Genomic DNA, 18,860 nt, shown 5'->3' on the forward strand with positions numbered 1-18,860 from the left:
GTTTGATTTATAATGGCCAGAAGGATAATCATTGCTAAACAACAGAATCTGTTTTGCTTAACTGCAGGCTTTATGGGGTTTTGTATTTTGGCTCTGAAATGATTCAGGCTATTAAATAAAATGCCAACTGCAATGTCTATTCTGAAGAAAAATTATTGAAATGTGGGAAATGGTGATAGTAAAGAGGAAGAGATTTAGCTATTCTTTTTACTTCAATAAGGATGTGACATCTGCTTACTAAATTTGTTCATGAAATTAGTATTTCTTAGAAATAGGTAGAGAGGAGAATGAGCAAATACAATATGGAGTTAAAAGTTTGAAGGCTTATCTAATGACAAACTCATGTGTCAGCAGTTCAGAAGATGAAGAATTTTTACAGCTAGGTATTTTAAGGTAGCACTATTAATACAGTTAATGTTCTCCTGACTATGGAGAAGTCAGAGCAAAAAGCTTTCCTATATTAATTTGTTGCAATGCTTTGCCAGCAGGTATCTACTTAATTATATATTAATTTGTGATTTTAATGAATGCTGTGAAATTTTTTTTGGCTGTTTGTGGTTTTTTTTGTGTTTTGTTTTGTTTTGTTTTGTTTTGTTTTTTAATGCTGTACTCAGTATTCCAAGAAATGGAGTGATGCGAAATTTATTTTTTTAAAATATATCATAATAGATTGACATATAGTGTATGATCATAAAGGTATGCTTTAAACAGCTGCTGTAAATAATATTTGGTCCAAAGACTGAATTTCAAGTACGGATTGAACTTTGGTCCCATTAAAGTTGAGAATAAAGTTCAGATTTTCTTCAGGGAGTAATGCAGAATTAAAAAAAAATACATATATATATATATATATATATATATGTATATATATAGTTACATTAAATGAAACAGAGAAAAGAAAAACAGTGCATTTTGTGTATCTCTAATAATTTTGAAGTTACATAGGTATAGAATTGCATATCTTTGTAAAAACAGTTTTATAATATATTGATATATAACTATGCATCTGCTGTGGTTTTACAAGATATAAGCTGGTTTATTTTTTAAAATATATCTATTGATTCAGGAAATGTTTCTGTATTCTTATTCTCTCTTTAGGGGGAAGGAATAGCAATAAGGTTGCGTAGTTCTTATTAGATGCACATACCTCTCTGATTAATGTTACTGAAATCAGTCCATGACAGGAAACTTCTCAGTATAAGAAAAGTAGGCAGCATAAAGACTAACCTAGACCAGTCTGTTATTTTGATCTAGTAATATGTACTCCAGAAAAGAAGTATCAAGGCACTAGAATATATTTGCAGAGAAACTGAAATTATTCTTCTTACTGATGTTTGCTATTTCCTGGTACTCTCTGATGAAATATTATTCCTTACTAAAACAATCTGTAATATTCATTCACAGTATAAAACTCTCCCAGATGATTATTTAAGCCAAACAAGATTTCATTGTCACTGGGGAGTGGCAAGTAAGAAGATCCTGGGATTTGCATAATAATTGGCTTGAAACAAGTGATATTCCATACAGTACTATATATACAGAGTGTAATGAATATGGTAGCCACAGTCTGTGAGATCACTATCAGGACTATAATGAAAGCTGAATATTTTTAGTCTTTGGAGGTTTTCAAACATCCATACAAGCTAATGAGCTAATTTAGATAAGCATTAAACATGAATTTAATCACATTACTGGTAATTATTAGCAGACACAATATGAAGGCCTTTTAGTTTCCTTCAAAGTTGTAATTAACCATAAAAAAGTAAATTGTTTGACCTCAGGAACTACATATAAATGACTCAACTAAATACTTTTAGATTTAATAGGATGCTTAGTGTAGAGTAATTTTTCCTTATATATTATTTAGCCGAAAGTAAATGTGTGTTTTTAGCTACATGTTAACTAAAGTGCAAAATCAAAATACATTTCTGAAAATGTTATTCACTGAAATGAACCTCAAAGCCAAACCCATTTCCTAAGAGTATACAGCGTATGTTTATCTGATGTGTGGTCACATTCCCTCAACATCTCCTATCCTGGTCATGCATTAACAGGTGAGCTTATACTTCCAGTAACCAACCCAGCTCCTCTGAAATGTTTAAGGTTAAGCATGTGAGCAAGGGTCTTGTGGATTAGGACAACGAGTGGGCTCAAATAAGATTGAGTGTTTTACTCGGCAAACATCCTGCAGACAGGCATACCTGGCCCAAAAGACTTGAGGAAACAAGAATTTCCTCCCTGGCTGCCTACACCATGCCAAGGGCTTCACTCCCCATACATTTCAGTGACAAAACATAATGGCTAGAGTATATAAAGAAGTACATAAAAAAATATTATAAAAGTATTTTTGAGACGAAGTTTCCATCTAATTCCAAGTAATGCAAGTGAACTGTTTTCTGAAAGTTGGCAAAAGACTATGGCTATACAATTTCTCTCAGGCAGTGAGGGAAAGTGTTGCTTATTTAACAGAGTGGTGAGCTCAGCTACTTTTTCATTTATCAATGGACCATAGCTCAAGAGCACATCTTCCGTGCCTTTACTCACATTACTCAGAAATTATACCTTTTCAGCAATATTAAAAAGCGAAGATTTATATGAAAACAGATAAAATGCTTTTTTCCAATGGATTATCACTGATAGAAAACTATTATCTTTTAAGAGGCTTGATGAAAGCAATTTTTTCACTGTAAAAATTGGTGGAGAAGTAATTTTCCGTTGAGTTAATTTTTCAGCAAAAAATGTTCAGATGGTTTTTCAACCAGCCATGTTATCCATGCCTGTGATTATGCTGAAGACTGTCTTTGGGCTCTAGCAGGTCAGCTGTCAACCTAAGCTAGCTTTTGCACAAAGCCAAGTGGATGAAGCGGAATCAAACCAAAGCTACACTTTTGCTTTCTCAGAAATGCTGCTGAAATGGGCCACATATAAAATTTTTCCTTCAGCATGCTGTGGCCTTTCTATGAAAACTCACTTCCAGCCCCTAAATTCCACAATATATGTGATAGGAACAAGGAGAATTCATCAGAAGTGTAGTTAATCAGCTATGGGCATGTAGGTGTCAACTAAAAAATGGAGTAACCAACAGAATTGGGGCACTTTCTTCTATTGTGCAAAATCATTCTTCCTGCAACTGTTTGTCCTTCTGACCTTCCACCTGACTTTGGTCTGCAGCTCTACTGTAAACATTTTGCTCTTCTCCCTGCTTCCTCTTATGTAGTCACCCTTTCTTCTTTTGTTGCTTTTCCAGCTAGGTAATCCTTGCTGCATAGAGCATTCCTGAAGTACTGTGGAGCCATGATGGTTCCTGCAATTACATTCTTCAGTTTATTTATGTTATACATCTTTCTCTTAAGCTGTGTTTATATAAGCAGTTACAACAGTGGAGCGCACTATCTATAGACTAATTAGAATTTACCATAATAAACACAGCTATTAATCATGGCTTTCAGTATTTTTTGCTTTAATAAACATTTGATATAATCCAGGACAATGACAAGAGAAAGATCATTAATAACAAATAATATGTATTTATGATTAATTAAAGCTGGTCATTAATTTATTGGAAGGATAAAGATTAAAGGAACATGACATTTACAAAATTTACTGTAAATGAAGAACAAAAATATCTTCAACTGGAATTAAAATTTTTATTAATCTTTGTGGAGTGCATTAAGGACCTTCTGAGGGGAAAGCTATACCTGTCCAGTGAATAAAGTTCATTGCTTAATTCTTAGAGCACTCAGAAACTGTATGGTATATATGTGAAATTGTGTTAGGTAAGTAAGAAAAAGTATTCTGTTCTGCACACTCTGCATTGGAAGAATATCTCTTTCTAGACTTTTTTGTGCTTTGTCTACAGAAAAGGATAGGTGACCTTATCGCCATGTCTTATCTTGATATCTCCTGGTTCTGTTATGTTTAGCTAATATAATACAAAAATAGGAAGTATCAACTTCTTGCAAGAATATAAAAGTTGACTGAGAAAGAGAATTTAACTTTTTTGTTCGTTGCCTCAGGCATGTCTCAAATTAAGTTACATTCATCCCTATGAAACTGATTTTTCCAACCTATCTACTGGAGTTACCTTACACCAGTACTGATGTCTTCTTTTACATATGCGTTTCACAGTCTCTTTTCATAATACTCTAATTGCACTTAGATGTACTCCTGTTTTTTCACTATGTCAAATTTGAGTATGAAAATTTTCTAGTTGCTAAGAACTCATTTTTTATTAATGAAGATATGATTTTGTCTTATTTCTTTTAGATTCTTCGTTAAGAGTCTAAAGCATTTTTTCTCCTGTGTTGATGAGCAAATTTTTCCCTGAATTTTGCTGTTTAGTAATAATGCTGCAAAAGAATGAAATGGAATGAAGACATGTGGTGAAAACTCAAGAAAGAGAAAAGCTATTAGAAAAACTACGTAGAGTATGAAGACTGTAGTCTTTCCTGTTTTTAACAATGATCATATTTCATGGCATTGAAAAGCCCCACTGTTGGGGTGCTAAGAAGGCTGTGCAAATACACAACTCACTTTCCAGTGATGGCGGTAAATGTACCAAATACAGAGCAGGACTAAATTGACTGCTTTGGCTCCACTGCCTGCTGTGTGGAAATCCACATCTGGGCTGTTGGATCATGAAAACTAATTTACTTGAGGTGTGTTGAATGCATCTATGCATTGAGTTACTTCTGAGTAGTTTATTAAAGACAATATTCTTTAGCAAACTTCAGGAATATTTTTCCAAACTATGAGAACAGCTTTTGAAAGCAAAATAATCAAAACATAAATCTAATGGATGTCGGCTGAAGAAATACTCATTTTTGTTTCTGTTTCTTTTTCTGAGAAATCATTTAATGACTACTGTGTCCTATGTTTCCAAATTTACAGAGCAAAATGTCTGACCTATGTAAACTGCATTCAGAAACTCATTTGTATTTGGTCTCTCTGAACTCAAAATTACCTATTCACATTGTAAAATTTGGCTGTGCGTTCATTTGAGTAGTGCAATATGTGGTAAAGTTTTAAAAATTGCATTCCAAATGCATTTTTTTTAAAGTCCTTCATGGTGGGACTAGATCTTTTTCCTAGATCATGGCAGAGGAAGCAGTGCACTTTCAACAGCGTTTTAAATTTATCGTAGAAATTACTGCATTTGATTGTATGTCTTATAACTGGATTTTGATTTTGATTTTTTTTTTTTTTTTTAATAAGCATAAGGGGACAGGTATTCAGTGAGAATCCATGACAGAGCTATGCTAATTTATGTCATGATGATCCAAAATGCTTGAGGCAGCTTTTTTTTGTCTCCCCCCACCTTTTTTTTTTTTTAATATGAAAGGCACTATGTAAACAATAGTCATTTTTTTTCTTGTCTCAGTGAATCAGTGTGTGCTGCAAAAGGTAGAAGAAATATTCCTACACTATGCTTACCATCCTACTCCTCTTAATCTTTGCATCATCAAATTAAAAAAAAAAATCCATGGTAACTTTGTCCCAAATAGGTCCTTCAGTCAGTGAAATGTAAAAAAAAAAACAAAACCCCTTACTGAACAAGTTAAAAATTATCTGTCTGCATGACTATGGAAGCAGAAGGTTCCAGTGGGATCTTGTTCATTCTGTGAGTTTTTGTGACCTCTGGATGAGCAGAAAGTTGTGTATGAATTTCTAGTCAAGCACCAGCAAGGCAGATGTTATGTGTCCTGACCTTCACTCACTGAAACTGGTAATAAGTTTGGCTGTCATTCATTGTCCTTTTGAGGTTTTCTCACAGCAAATGAATGCCAAGGAGACATATTTGATCATGCAGGTCCTGCCAGAAATTAGGTTTGGACTTGGATATTTTGGAATGAATCCGAGTGGAGTTTGACAACAAAGGGATGGCTGCTGCAGTAACACATGCAGATGATCCGCTTCTCAATCTGTTTGTATGCTCCAGAGCAGGGGGACATCAGGGCCATTTTGTGCCTTTCATTTAGCTGTGGGTGTGAAGGCCAAATATGTAATAATGTCAACACATGCAATTCATTTATGCGGACAAACTGGCCACTGCATTTGCACCTATGTAACCTAGTGAACCTAGTGAAAATCATCAGTGTTTCACCTAATGGCAGGTAAATTATTAATAACCAGGAGCAGAAAGCCTTCTGCTTTGCGATTTGGACATTAGAATAGGATGAGAACACACATTATTTAATAGTAAGATAAACATTTTGTCACAGAGTTAATATCTTCTATACTTGAATGACTCACTAGCTATCTTTAATAAAAAACAAATTTTCTGTATTTCTTAATCACATTTTTTCCTAACATTTCGTTAATGGTTTTCAGAGATGCTGCAATGCTATATGAGGATGAACAGCAGTGCACCTGCATATACTAGGTAGAAGAAATGTGGCAACAGAAGCATAATAATGTTAAAGGACTAGAACATACAAGTGTTTGTAAGACTTCAGAAGCTGCAGTGGGTTAGTAAGAGAAGGTTGGTTCTTAGAGAAGTAAAGGCTAGAGCCAATAAAAAAGGTACACATACTGATGAAAAAGTTACAATCAATATTATTTGTAATGATGTGACATGTTATATATGACAAGGAAACACTTTATTTGTCCCTTTCATGAATAAAGGGAAAGTAGGTAATCCTTAATTATTGTCTATTTTCATCAGCCAATTATAGTTTTCCATCTTTTGCCTTGGTGACTCACCTTATCAGCATATAAAGCAGGAGAAATAACATGAAGACCCATTTACTGGTAGTCTGGTTTCTATACTTCTTCAGCCTCCCTCACAGGCTACCTGCTCCATCCTGTTTATTTCTTTGATGTTTGCCATCTTCTAGATTTCAATCAAATTTGTAAGAGTATCTAAAGTGTTAATGACAAACTGTATGGTGTTTTACAAATACAGGATAAAAACATAAAGCTAATTATAGCGAAGCAAGAATCCACCATGAATGCTGCAACATTCACAAGCACATTTGGTCATTGTGTGTATGATGTAAAAACTATTTTGCACACACTGTATGAAATAGATCTTGAGTTTTCCTATTAATTTTAGTCCAGTGAATATTTCACACAATTATATGCTTCCATTCCAAGAAAGAATTGCACCTTAGTATTTCTTTTTGTGTATTGCAGTAGAATTTATTAGAGTGATACTGAGATAAAACACCTGCTTCAATAGACCGCTTTCTTCCCCCTTCCCCACCTTTTTTATAGAAAGCTCTTGATTTCAAATTATTTTTTCTGTTTCTGTTTTGCTATACTTATGGTCAAGTTCATTGATAACCAAAACATATTACCTTCAATATCTGCTTTCTGAAAATCCATTTATCAGCCTACTTCTGCTTCCAGTGTAAAGTCCTTTCCTATGCATTTCATTGCTGTTGGTACTTTTTCCTGAAGCAGCTGGATTTAGATGGAATTACTGTTAACACCCTTCTACAAAAGATTCTGGGAAGGCAAGAACCAGGATCTTTTGAAGTTCAAAAACGGGGGAGCAGTGGCCTTGAGGCTTGTGTAGGCAGATGCTGCCTTCTTGTACTGCTCCTTGATTCAGCACTCCCATGGATGCTCTGAACTTCTCCAGTGCCTGGTGTCACACAGGCTGGTGCCTCACAGCCATCCAGAAATTCTGCAAAGCAAAAAATTCTGAGTGTAACTTGAAAGTAGACTGAAAGATGTATGCATTAAAAAAGAGAGAAACTTAATTAGTGGTGTACAACAAATATAGTGTTGGGATGTACTTGAGTTTAGACTATAGGGCTGTAACTGCAGCTTGCAGCTGAGGAGCTGTGCTGGTTTGACTGAAAGTGAGTTAATATTCTTCATGCAGAAGGAAACTTCTTTTTTTCAAAGCTAGCATGGTCATTGTTTGGATTTAGTTTGAGAACAAGAAGAAAACACCCCAGGACAGAATTGATGCTTTTCTTCAAGTAACTTTCCAGTGTTTTTGAGTTGGAACAAAGAGATGTAAGAACTTACTGATATCTTAGCTGTTGTCTGGGAGCCGAGGTCTTTCTGAGCTCTCTGCCTGCAGGTTCAAGGCAGTTAGGAAAGGGGTCATGGATGAGGCAGACCTTGATTGACACCCAGACTGATCAACAAGAATATTCTATGCCATTAGCGTTGTGCTTCATATTTAATGAGAGTCATGTTTTCTGGCTAGGGAGACGGAGACCCGTCCTGGTTCTACTTCATTTCAGTTGATTTCCATTTGGGAGTTTCTTTTAGTCCAGACTTTTGCCATCCTGTCATTTGGCAGGAAGCCTCTGGGCCTTTCTGCCTTTTTGTCTGTCTCTGGGATTGGCTGTAGTAGTGGTATATAAATATTATTTTGTTATTTCATTAAACTGTGTTTATCTCAATCCATGAGTTTCTTCCTTCCCTTTCAATTCTCTCCTGTATTGGGTGGGGAGGAGTTGTGGGGAGTGAGTGAGTGGCTATCGTGGTTATATTGCTAGCTTGGGTTAAACCATGACAGGAGCATACAGGACAGCTCATCGGGAAAGTCAGCATGGCCTTTTTTCAGTCTGCAGTTTTGCATGTGCTTATCTGTTCTTCCAGCACCACTGTACTTGGCCAGGAAGGCTATAGTGTGCTTTGCAAGCAGTTATCCCCCTATCAGGACTGTATGGTACAGCAGGTTTGGCCAAGAAAGCCTGGGCAAGCAACTCCTTCCCTCTACCCTGGGGGAGAGTAATTGGAAACAGTGATATGATCTCAAGATTATTAGGGTGATGCCTTGATTGTTTGGGCCTTCACTTGCTTTTCCATTACTGGTAGTGAACCGGTGAAATACAGGATTGAGGAAAAGATGTACAATCCTGCTTCTAAAATACTGCAAGTGTATTTCTAAGTTACTTAGATGCCTTTTATCACTGTGCTGACCAGTTGACCTCCCAGTGTTACAAAGTCTTCAGGGTGTTGTTTGCCTTGCCATGTGGGGTTTGCACCTCAAATCAGAACCACAGTTGGTACTGACCTGGACTGTTAACGGTGCCACATGCAATTTTGATGTCATAGTTTGAGTTTGGGAGCACTGTCCAGTTGTAAGAGTTTCAGTACCATTTGCTAACCCAGGGTATTTCTTATTCCAGAGCTTTTAGCCTCTGTTTCCATGTCACTGCTGAGTGCAGACATGATCCATGCTATTTAAAAAGGTATTCAGCAAGATGAAGTGAAATAGCTTTTAGAAAAGACTGAAATAGTAGCTTGCTTGACTCCATTAATATGTTTTTGATTTTGAGATTTTACGCAAGGATTTTTTTTCCAAGAAAATTCACTGAAGAGTTTTAAGATTTGTGAAAATGAATCTTAAGAGAATTATTAATAATAAATGTATTTACATTAAATACACTATGCATAATATCTTATGGGTGTAACCAAGTAAATTTTCTTTTTAACCTAGGAAACCACCTCAAGAAGTTCAATTCTCCCCATTCTCTTTTCTCTTTGTCCACTTGTGTATTCTGACTAGAAAAAAACCTACTGTCTTCATGGCAACTAAAATCTTATCAGCAGCACAAAATTGTCCCGGAGTGATACACAGCCACTTAATCCTCTGAATCCTGCTCTTGCCCGAGACCTTAATCTTGGCTTCAGAATGAACAATTTTTTTGAAATGCAAAAGACAATTCAGTTTCTAAAAAATTGTAATCCTAGGGTTTTCTGCAGCGCAGGCTCTCAGTTCTGAAGGCAAAATGAAAAAACAGAAGAATACTTCTGACTGTGCTACTGAAAATTGGAAACCAGGTAGGGTGATACGAGAAGATTCTAAGCTTGCAGTTTAGAGAATTCATGAAAACGAAGCTAATGCCACTTTTCCAGGCTCTTTGGCTCAGAAAAAAATATTACTCACTGTTTGTTTATTCTCCATATATTAAGGTTTTCAGAGTGACATTTACTATTGGTCACAAATGTGTTAAGGGGGTTGCGTTGTTTTGTCTGTTTTATCTGGGGTAAAGCTTCAGTTAGGTTGCACTTCACACAATATAAGTTGTTGCTGGGCTTACACATGCAACTAAAAAATGAATCAGTTAAGAATTGTTTATTGCTTACAGTGGTAAATATAACATAATGGACTAAGTAAGGTATATAGTGGCATAATAGTATCTGTCACCCAATTCCAGTTTATTTGTTGAACGAAGTATCATTAATGCCTGTGAAGGGATCCAATACCACTGGTGCTAATGATGTCATGCTTAGTCCTGTGAGCTTGAGAGCAGTTGGTTATAGCTGAGAAAAATAGTAAATAATAGGACTTGAAACACTGTTCCACAATCGCCAAGGCACTGCCACTGAATATTCGTTTTACTCTGCGAAAGGGGACTTTGTGTCCAAGCAGAGATGGCAGAGAAACCTCAGCTGTCCTCAAAACTGAATTTGCAGGACTGTATGAGGTAGTCTGAATCTGGGAGTCACGTATCTAAATCTGTGGTGATGTGTGATGTGTTGTGTCCAAATTCAAGCTGCTCAGGCTTCGTTGATCTGTATGTTTTTAATATACTCAGATCTCCTCCAATCTTAGTACCTGCTTTATTTGTGCTCTCCCATTGCACAGACTCTATGTATCTTTAGATAGGTCAAAAATGCTATTAATATAGTTAAGCAGAGGAACTCCCAGGTCCTCTGCTGAAGAATTATTAAATAGATTTTTTTTTAAATTGTTATTAAACAGATGGACATAGAAATCACTTTCCGATAAACATGTGGCATTAATGCGGTGGTGCCATATAGGTCATTGGTAGATCAAGAGCTGTTATCATGCTGGGGCCTTAGCCAGTGATGGGCAGGAGGAATTGATTCACTCAAGTCACCAGAGAGAGTCCAGAAGTACAAGTCATCCGTCCTGCCTAAGCAGAAGGTGATCCTGGCCTTGGGACTGTCATCGCTTGTTTGGTTTTCCTGTGGCCTGACTGTTCCCTTGGGGCAGAACAGTGCATGGGAGGAATTCAGAGTCTGCAGTTTTCTTGTCGGATACTGTGCAGACGATGTAAACAACTGCATTGCAGTTGAAAGGGATCATATGGCAGGGAACTGCACCCTGGAGTGCCTCTTTCTCTCTTTACTGGGCTAGAGAACATCAGTGGGATGTACTTTTTTCCTTTGTTATTGCCAGTACACTGTTTATACACTGTTATTGCCAGTACACTGTTTATAATGCACTGAAATAAATTGTTGGGTTTTTCTTTGGCATCTTGGGTGGTGAGGAAGAAAAGGACTCTAAGAGGGAATCTGGAAAGGACATCACTTTGAAAGGACAGAAGGAAGGCTACAGAAAGAAATACAAACAGGACAGGGATGATTTGAATTACAGAATACTCCCTGGTGTTACTACTGAAAAATATCAGTACACCAAGAACAGTAATTTGGTACATTGGTATGGGAAGCAACATGTTTTGTTTCAGCACAAAATGTGTTCCGGATACAGCAGAAACATATATGGGAAGGTGAAATAACTTGTATTTCCTGGCAGCTTTGGTATCTCATAGAAAATAGTGTCAAGGGCAACACAGAATTGTAGTCACCACAGCAGACCAACACCACAACAACCTAGAAAAAGGCTAATCTTGGTACCTGTAGTGGAGCCTGTTGAATAAGACAGAGCTGCTTAAAAGGAAGATTGGAGTCATGTGAACTCAAAGGGACCAATTATTTTTTTTTGAGCTGTTCTGGTCTCTCAGCTGAAAGACACCTGCTGAACTATTCCTATTCTCATTTCAATCCAGAAAATTCACAGGTGGTTCATGTTAGATTGTGACGACCTTCATAATAATAATTTTTATGTTATTACTTCTCTGCTCACTGTCTTTCAGTGTTTTGATCAGGGGACTGGCTTTCCTTATAGTCACAGATGGTTGCTGCTTGACAGGCTGACAGGCAGACATAAAGTAAATAGGCATGCAAATAACATATTCCTTTGTTTTGGTGAGTCAGGACAGTGTCATGTGGCTAAACACTGCTCTGCAATCCTTCTAGCTGCATGAGGATGGAGAGAGAATATTGTGTATATTGGTACACAGCAATCTTACATCATTCTTTCCTGGACTGTCCTGTTGAGGATTTGATCAACAAATCGGAGCTTACAATGAAATTTCATTGTCACTTTTTCGATTAAGGTGGTAAGTGTTGCCATTACATAGCACTGTGAAATTTCAAGGGTTTAGTTGCGAAAAATCCCATCTGGGAAAGGTGTGCCTGATCCTGCATATCAATGGGAGTTTTGAGCACAGATCAATAGCAGGATGAAATGCTACACAATTATTGCCTGCCTGTGCCTGTATCTACTTGCCTGTATTCACAACACAAAAAAATGAAGAGTACTGCAAAAAAAAACCTTCACAACCAAACTCTTGGGGTCACCAGATATACGGATCCTAATACAGCAACAAACCAGTTACCTAGGCAGTATAAGTGTTTTTATGACAAATTTCTTTATTATAAAACCAGAAAACCAATAAATCAATAGTGATTTTGAAATTGATGAAATGCTTTGGGTTAAGAACTGTTCCATGAAATTGGTGGCAACACTTGAAGAAAAATGACATCTGGTCAGTGAACTCTCCTGGGGTAATTTTGTTAGATTGGAAATCTGGTTTTCCATAAAGAAACTGTTACTGACCTATTGATGGGATATGACATGGTGTCCTTTTTGTCAGGTTAGTCAGTAGTAGAGAAAGTTAGTCCCACCTGCCCTTAGACTGAGCTTTTACCACTTAAAGGAGAAAAAGTATCAAACTGGCTGACTGGCCCCAGAAGAAAGATAATAGCATAACAAATTTCTCTGTATATCAATTAAAGTGACCCTAAAGCTATGCTTTCTGTCATTACATTTCAATTGAAAATAATGAAGCTACCAAGAAAATAGATTTTTGTTTTATTGATACATTACCTTGCTAAAGACCAGTTCTTTATATTTGGTACTTAAAAGAAATGATCTGGTTAATGTAAATAGTTGAAAAGAAGCTCCATCAGCAGGGAACTGTATACAGTTCTCTCTTTTCTGTTTCCTGGATGGTTTTACTGGATCGGGTTTAGCTGTTCAATGAAGCTAAATAGCAGCTTGTCAAATAGTTCTGTTGAAAAGGATAATCAAGTCTGTTATTCCTAAGGGCACTGGGATGGGGGAGGGACGGGGAAAGAAAAGAAAAATATTTTTTTAGTGTTAATTTTTATTTAGGATTTAATTCTTTTTGGAACCTAGTGGTGCAAAAAAACCTACGACTCTCAGATCATAATTCCAGAGTAGAACCTTTGAGGGAGCTCTCAGTACAAAGACTGCATCCATAATTAATAGAACAAAACATACTTTTAGAGTGGTTTGAGGTCTCCAGCAGGGCTGATGAACAGATGGGGAAGGCAGTGAGAGGGGGCGCAGCAGCGGGGTTGGTGGGAGTTCAAGTTCCCCGTTTCCCCTGCTGGCGGCCGCCCCTGTGCAGTGGGCCGGGAGAGGCACAGCTGGGCCGACCAGGACCACGGCAGGGCAGCCCAAGTTGCACTGGGCTCCCCCAGCGCCCCAGGACCAGGGTCCTTGCACCCTGCAACCCTGCCAGAAAGTGCTGTGTGCCACGGTAAGGCACTCCCCGGTCAGAAGAACACAAGGCAGCAGAAAGCAGCTCGCTCCGAGTAGCTAAACTTCATCATGAAAGCATCAGGGGTGGGGCGACACCCAGACATCTTCCAAACTCTGGAAGCCCTGAGTTCTGCCAGAGGTTTTGCAAATGTTGGTCTCTAGGTGTTGGCTTGGTTTGGTAGTTCAGATTTGATGATCCTCCTTTCCAAAGACAGTTAGCAATAGTGGCTGTTTCTTAGAATCATAGAATCATTTTGGTTGGAAGAAACTTTCAAGACGGAGTCCAACCGTAACCTAACTCTAGCACTAAACCATGTGTTTAAGAACCTTGACTATACACCTTTTCAACCCCTGCAGGGATGGTGACTCCACCACTTCCTCGGGCAGCCCGTTCCAGGGCTTCACAACCATTTCTTTGAAGAATTTTTTCCTAATATCCAATCAGAACCTTCCTTGTGCAAGTTGAGGCCATTTCCTCTTGTCTTATCACTTGCTACTTGGGAGAAGAGACCAACAGCCTCCATGAAAACAATGTGGGTTTTTGTTGTTGTTGTCATTTTTTAAGGAAGACACTTGAAAATATTCAATTTCTTGAAAATGTATTGTAATTTTTTAATTGAATTTGCTTTCCTCGATATGCATAAAATTCCAACAGGCTATAATTAATTAAGAAAAAGACTAGATAGAAATTGTGAAGTGTTGCTTTAAAATATTTTGCCAATGTAAGTACAATCAGGAAATAACCACTGTAAATTTGTATTGATAAGTCACCTTCAGTTGTGTAAATCAATGCCCTGAGGTAGTAAAATTATGTGTCTGTCAGTGGAAAAAAAATGTAAATACAGACAGAAGAAAAAGTGTTTTCACAGAAGAAATTTCTTGGTGGTTGTTTGCAATTTTTTTTCCTAGATTGAGATAAATTAAGGTCAGAGAAGACTGCATCTTGAAAAAAGAGCAGGAAGAGAAAATAGATAATCTCATGAAGAATTAGCCAGCAATTATATTGTAAGACCATACAAAAATACATATGGAACACATATATAGAAATTTACTGAATATTTCCTAGATATTTGAAGTAGATGTTAATCGTCAAATCCTTTTTGATCCGAAGTATTTAAAAAAGTTAAAGACATCTTTGTAAAGCAGTGAGTAACTGAAATAAGGATTGACCATGACTAGGTCAATCTACATTGGAAACATTTTTCTTTGTGTTTGTACCTATATTGGATTCTGATATCCTTTCAACCATGTTCTGTTGCTTCTGTCAGAACTGCAAGAGGCTGATTTTCTCATTTTTCCAGCCCCGCATTATCAACCAAAGATTTATCAGAAAATAGTTAAAAGTATTTATGAATATAAATGAATAATTAATATTGAATTGCATTATGAAATGTGAGGCTTAAGGTTTTCCTGTGAGGTATGTGAAGGTGGGAACGGATACACAATGGTTCTTCTAGCTCAGGTTTTTTTTGTGAGTAAACCCAAAGCTTTAATTGTTTGCCACATCACAGTTGTCATCTTTCTCTTATGTCAATGGCAGTTCCTCAGTCTGCCACCTGAAGAATCCTACAGGCCCTCTACACTGCCAATCTCACTCAGGTCTGTGAGAAGATAAGCTGATAGAAGTATTTGTTGGATGAGTCCCATGGTATCAATTTCTACTGTGCTCAGCACCGGAACTTTTTCAGTTCATTTTCTCTCCCTCACCTTCCATAAAATTTATATCTTACATTTAGTGAAATGAAAATAAACCACAATGACTAAAGCAGTCTTATTATTTAAGTTTAAATATTATGACTAAGCTGTTAACTTTGGTTACTACTGGCAAGAGTAACATCATCCATCTAAAGTTCCCTTGTATTGAATTAATAGATTTTTTTTTTAACTCACTTGTGTGGTTTTGTTGTTGTTGTTGTTGTTTTGGTTTTGTTTTTTTTTTTTTTCCTTCACTTTTCTTCATGTGTTTATCACTACAGGAGATTTCATGAGTCAATATTGTCCCTCATTTCAGAGAACTGAAAATGAAGAACATCATTCAGCTTGTGTCTTTGAGTTAAATCAATCCTGAAATAATTTATCCTTCCCATGTGCCTTTCAGATACACAAATCTTGTTTATGCAGCTTCTGTGCAACTTTCTGCACAGCTTTCGTCTGATTTGCTTATCCATGTGCTTCTGCGTGTTTGCATTGGATCCCAGGCTTAAAGGATGCATGGCAAGTCTTCATGCTGTTTCGGGTACTGTGGGTAAATCAGATCATTAAAATACAGCTTAACCTAATGTATCACCCTGCAGTGCAAAAAAAAAAATCATCCTTCTCTATATTAAAGTAAACAAAACTTTTTTTTTTTTTTTAAAGCAACTTCCCTGACACTTAAATAAACATTAAATTATACGTGGAAAACCAGTATGAAACAGTATGTTTGACTTATTGCTCCCTAAAGGTCACAGTTTTGACTCTTCTCTCCACATATTCATTTTGGATTTTATTTGAGGGAGGGGCCATCCTGTCTTTTGTTTGCACAGTGTCCTGACACATGGTTGAGGTTCCTTGTTGCTGCTGTTGAATGAATAGACTTGGTATGTAATCAGAAACATCATTAAGAAATTATTTATTATGGGGTATTCCAATCTAAGTAAGTTTACATATACCAAGACCTTGGTCACGGATCTAAATGTATTAAAGAATAAAACAAATTTGTGTGTTTGATGAAGTACGTTTGAATATATTTGCTTTGTCTGACAGGTGAAATCATCTCATAATTCATTCCTGCTTAGACTGCAATGGCTGCAGTATCTCTCTGAGCACTGCAGTACCACTTTGGTCCCAGATCCAGAGCCCCCCAAGGTGGTGTGTTGGGGAAGGCTCACTCTCAGCCGCCAAGGACATAGGCTGAGTCTGGACTCAGATGCCAGAGCTCACTGGGGCATGTTTTACGGTCCTGATTCCTCACTCTCTGGACCAGGTTCTAGTCTCCCATTCATCTTGTGCATGTTTTATTTGCTTATCTCTTAATTTTATTTTGTAGGGATCAGGGTGTACATGGAGTGACTGGTGCCAAACTGGCTCTTGCCCTGACAGTGCACTGCGATACAGCAGGGGCAGGTCTCCAAACCTGAGAATTAAGAAGTTATCCTGGCCAAAATTAAATGGCAGGGAGACCTGATCTGAGGAGGACTGGCTGGAAAGACAGAGGTAAGAAAGTATTCTGATAACTCTTTACCACATCAGAGAAATACATGGTATTTCTTGGAGAAAAATGCCATCATGTAGGATTTGAACACTGGTAAATGTGCTTTTCAAGCACAAAATGAATGAATGCTTCCAAAGACCTTAAAGATTCTTTATACATTAACACCAGTGCTATATATTTCTTAATAGAGATACTAGTTTTCAGTAGGCTGAAAAATTATTCATTTTCCTATTCTACTGCCATTTCACACAGTTTCTGTTTGACCTTGCTCTGTTGTTGTGTTTGGTTAATCACTGGTCAGGACTTTAACCCCTAATAGCAAACTAAAACAATATCAGCATTCAAATGCTGCTGTGATGTGGTGCTACTGTATCAATGTGAACAATGTCTTGTTTCCTGACCCATAGGCCAGCCTGTGAAGATGTGCTACATGGATGTACATGTACAGCCTACATGTGGTTCATGCAGAACAGCAAACATGAGACACTACTCTTGAGATTACTCTCAGAGCAAATGGACGTGTCCTTGTGAAAGAACAAGGACTGGAGCTGCTGCTTCACAGGCTCTAGTGTTGGTACTTCTGGTTTAATGACAATCACACATCCCACACACATTCAATGATTGGGCCAACTAAGTATTGAAAGGGAAATTTAGCACAGAAAGAGGAGTTTCAAAAAATTAACAGAAAAGATGATTGCTCACATTTTTATTAAGCCTCAAACAAATAAATGTAAACATAAATAAAAACAGCTAGGATAAAACAGAAAGATATATAAAGTCTGTATTTTGCCTTTCATCATGACTTCCTCCAGGTCTACCAGCACAACTCTAAACCAAAATCAGGCCTCAAAAGCATTCATGAATCTAGGATCTGAAGCGCTGTTTTCTCTAAAAGCTGAAGAAAATATAAAATCAAAATAGAAGTCAGAAGCTTCAACAGTAGGCTCATTAGGAACAAGACAGGAAAAACAAACAAACGAACAAAACCCCCCAAAACCACCAAAAAACAAAGCTGAAAGCTTGCTCTGGACAAATATTTGACTACTTTTTTTTTTTTTTTTTAAATTTACGTATCAGAAAAGACACTATCAGTTTTCAAAAATACAGAAATGGTGTTGAAACCTCATTGGCTGTACTTTTGTCAAAGAAAAGGCCAGATTAAAAAATATTTTCCATCTATTGGTTTAATGTCAAAGGTAGCTTTTCTGGATCTCAGTTTTTGCATGATAGAAAGGCTCACCACATTTTGTCTAGAAAGAATAGTTCCAGGAAGAATTTAATGGTGAAATCCAATTAGCTTTTTATTTTAAGCTGCAAAGCTCTTCACAAAAATAGCTCTCTGAGTTCATGTGCATTGAGCAGTTCAAGTGAAAAGCCATCCGTGGAACTGAATTAAAACCATAGAGCCAAGGTCTCTCCTGGTATAAATCATGTGCATTGCTATAATAAAACAACATGTAACAGAAGCAATTCTTCACACCACTGAATTTTTGGCATGGGAGCTGGTCCCAGAATCCAAACCTTACGGCTTCAGCTTCCATATTTCTTAATGTATAGGAAAACCTAAACTACAGCATGCTGTACTAATTTTGTGACATCTGAGAACAGAATATATGTGACCTAAGATCTAAAAAAACCCTAAAATAAATTGGGATTTATCTTATTTTTATTTTTAATAGTCTTGATTGTGTTAGTAAATGCCATTTTCTTATCTGTAAAATGTAGTGGAAGTATTGTACCATGTCCTGATTTTAACAGTTGAAGTCTCTTTCTTTTTTAACAGTCATAAAATATATGTCAAGCACTATGAGCAACTCCTTTATGCCTTGCTTGCAGTGCTGCAATTAGGATCATACTGTGTCATATTCGAAGCTCAGTGACTGTTAAATGTGCTACGGCTGCATCACACTAACTACTATATCAGTCATTTTAGATGACCCTCTTGAAAATTGCTGCCAAAAGTTTATATGTCAGAAATCACTTTCAAAATGGTTATGAAGTGAAGAATTTTCGCAGCTCTTTACCTACTCAAATACTAAAAACTGTCAGTCAACGAAATCGGGCTCGACAGTTTATATTCCGAGACTCACTATTCAA

The 18,860-nt window shown here is 37.0% G+C and overlaps 1 long non-coding RNA gene across 2 annotated transcripts in view; it reads left to right on the forward strand.

Annotated features, from left to right (window-relative positions):
- LOC110365323 (uncharacterized) overlaps nucleotides 1-18,860 on the forward strand; it is an 82,646-nt gene that overhangs the window by 43,167 nt on the left and 20,619 nt on the right. For both annotated transcript variants that reach the window (XR_010472987.1, XR_002424742.2), the window contains exon 2: nucleotides 16,599-16,765. This is a non-coding gene — a long non-coding RNA (uncharacterized LOC110365323). The remainder of the gene's footprint in view (nucleotides 1-16,598; nucleotides 16,766-18,860) is intronic.

This window comes from Columba livia, chromosome 1, assembly GCF_036013475.1.
Source record: "Columba livia isolate bColLiv1 breed racing homer chromosome 1, bColLiv1.pat.W.v2, whole genome shotgun sequence".
NCBI classification, from domain to species: domain Eukaryota; kingdom Metazoa; phylum Chordata; class Aves; order Columbiformes; family Columbidae; genus Columba; species Columba livia.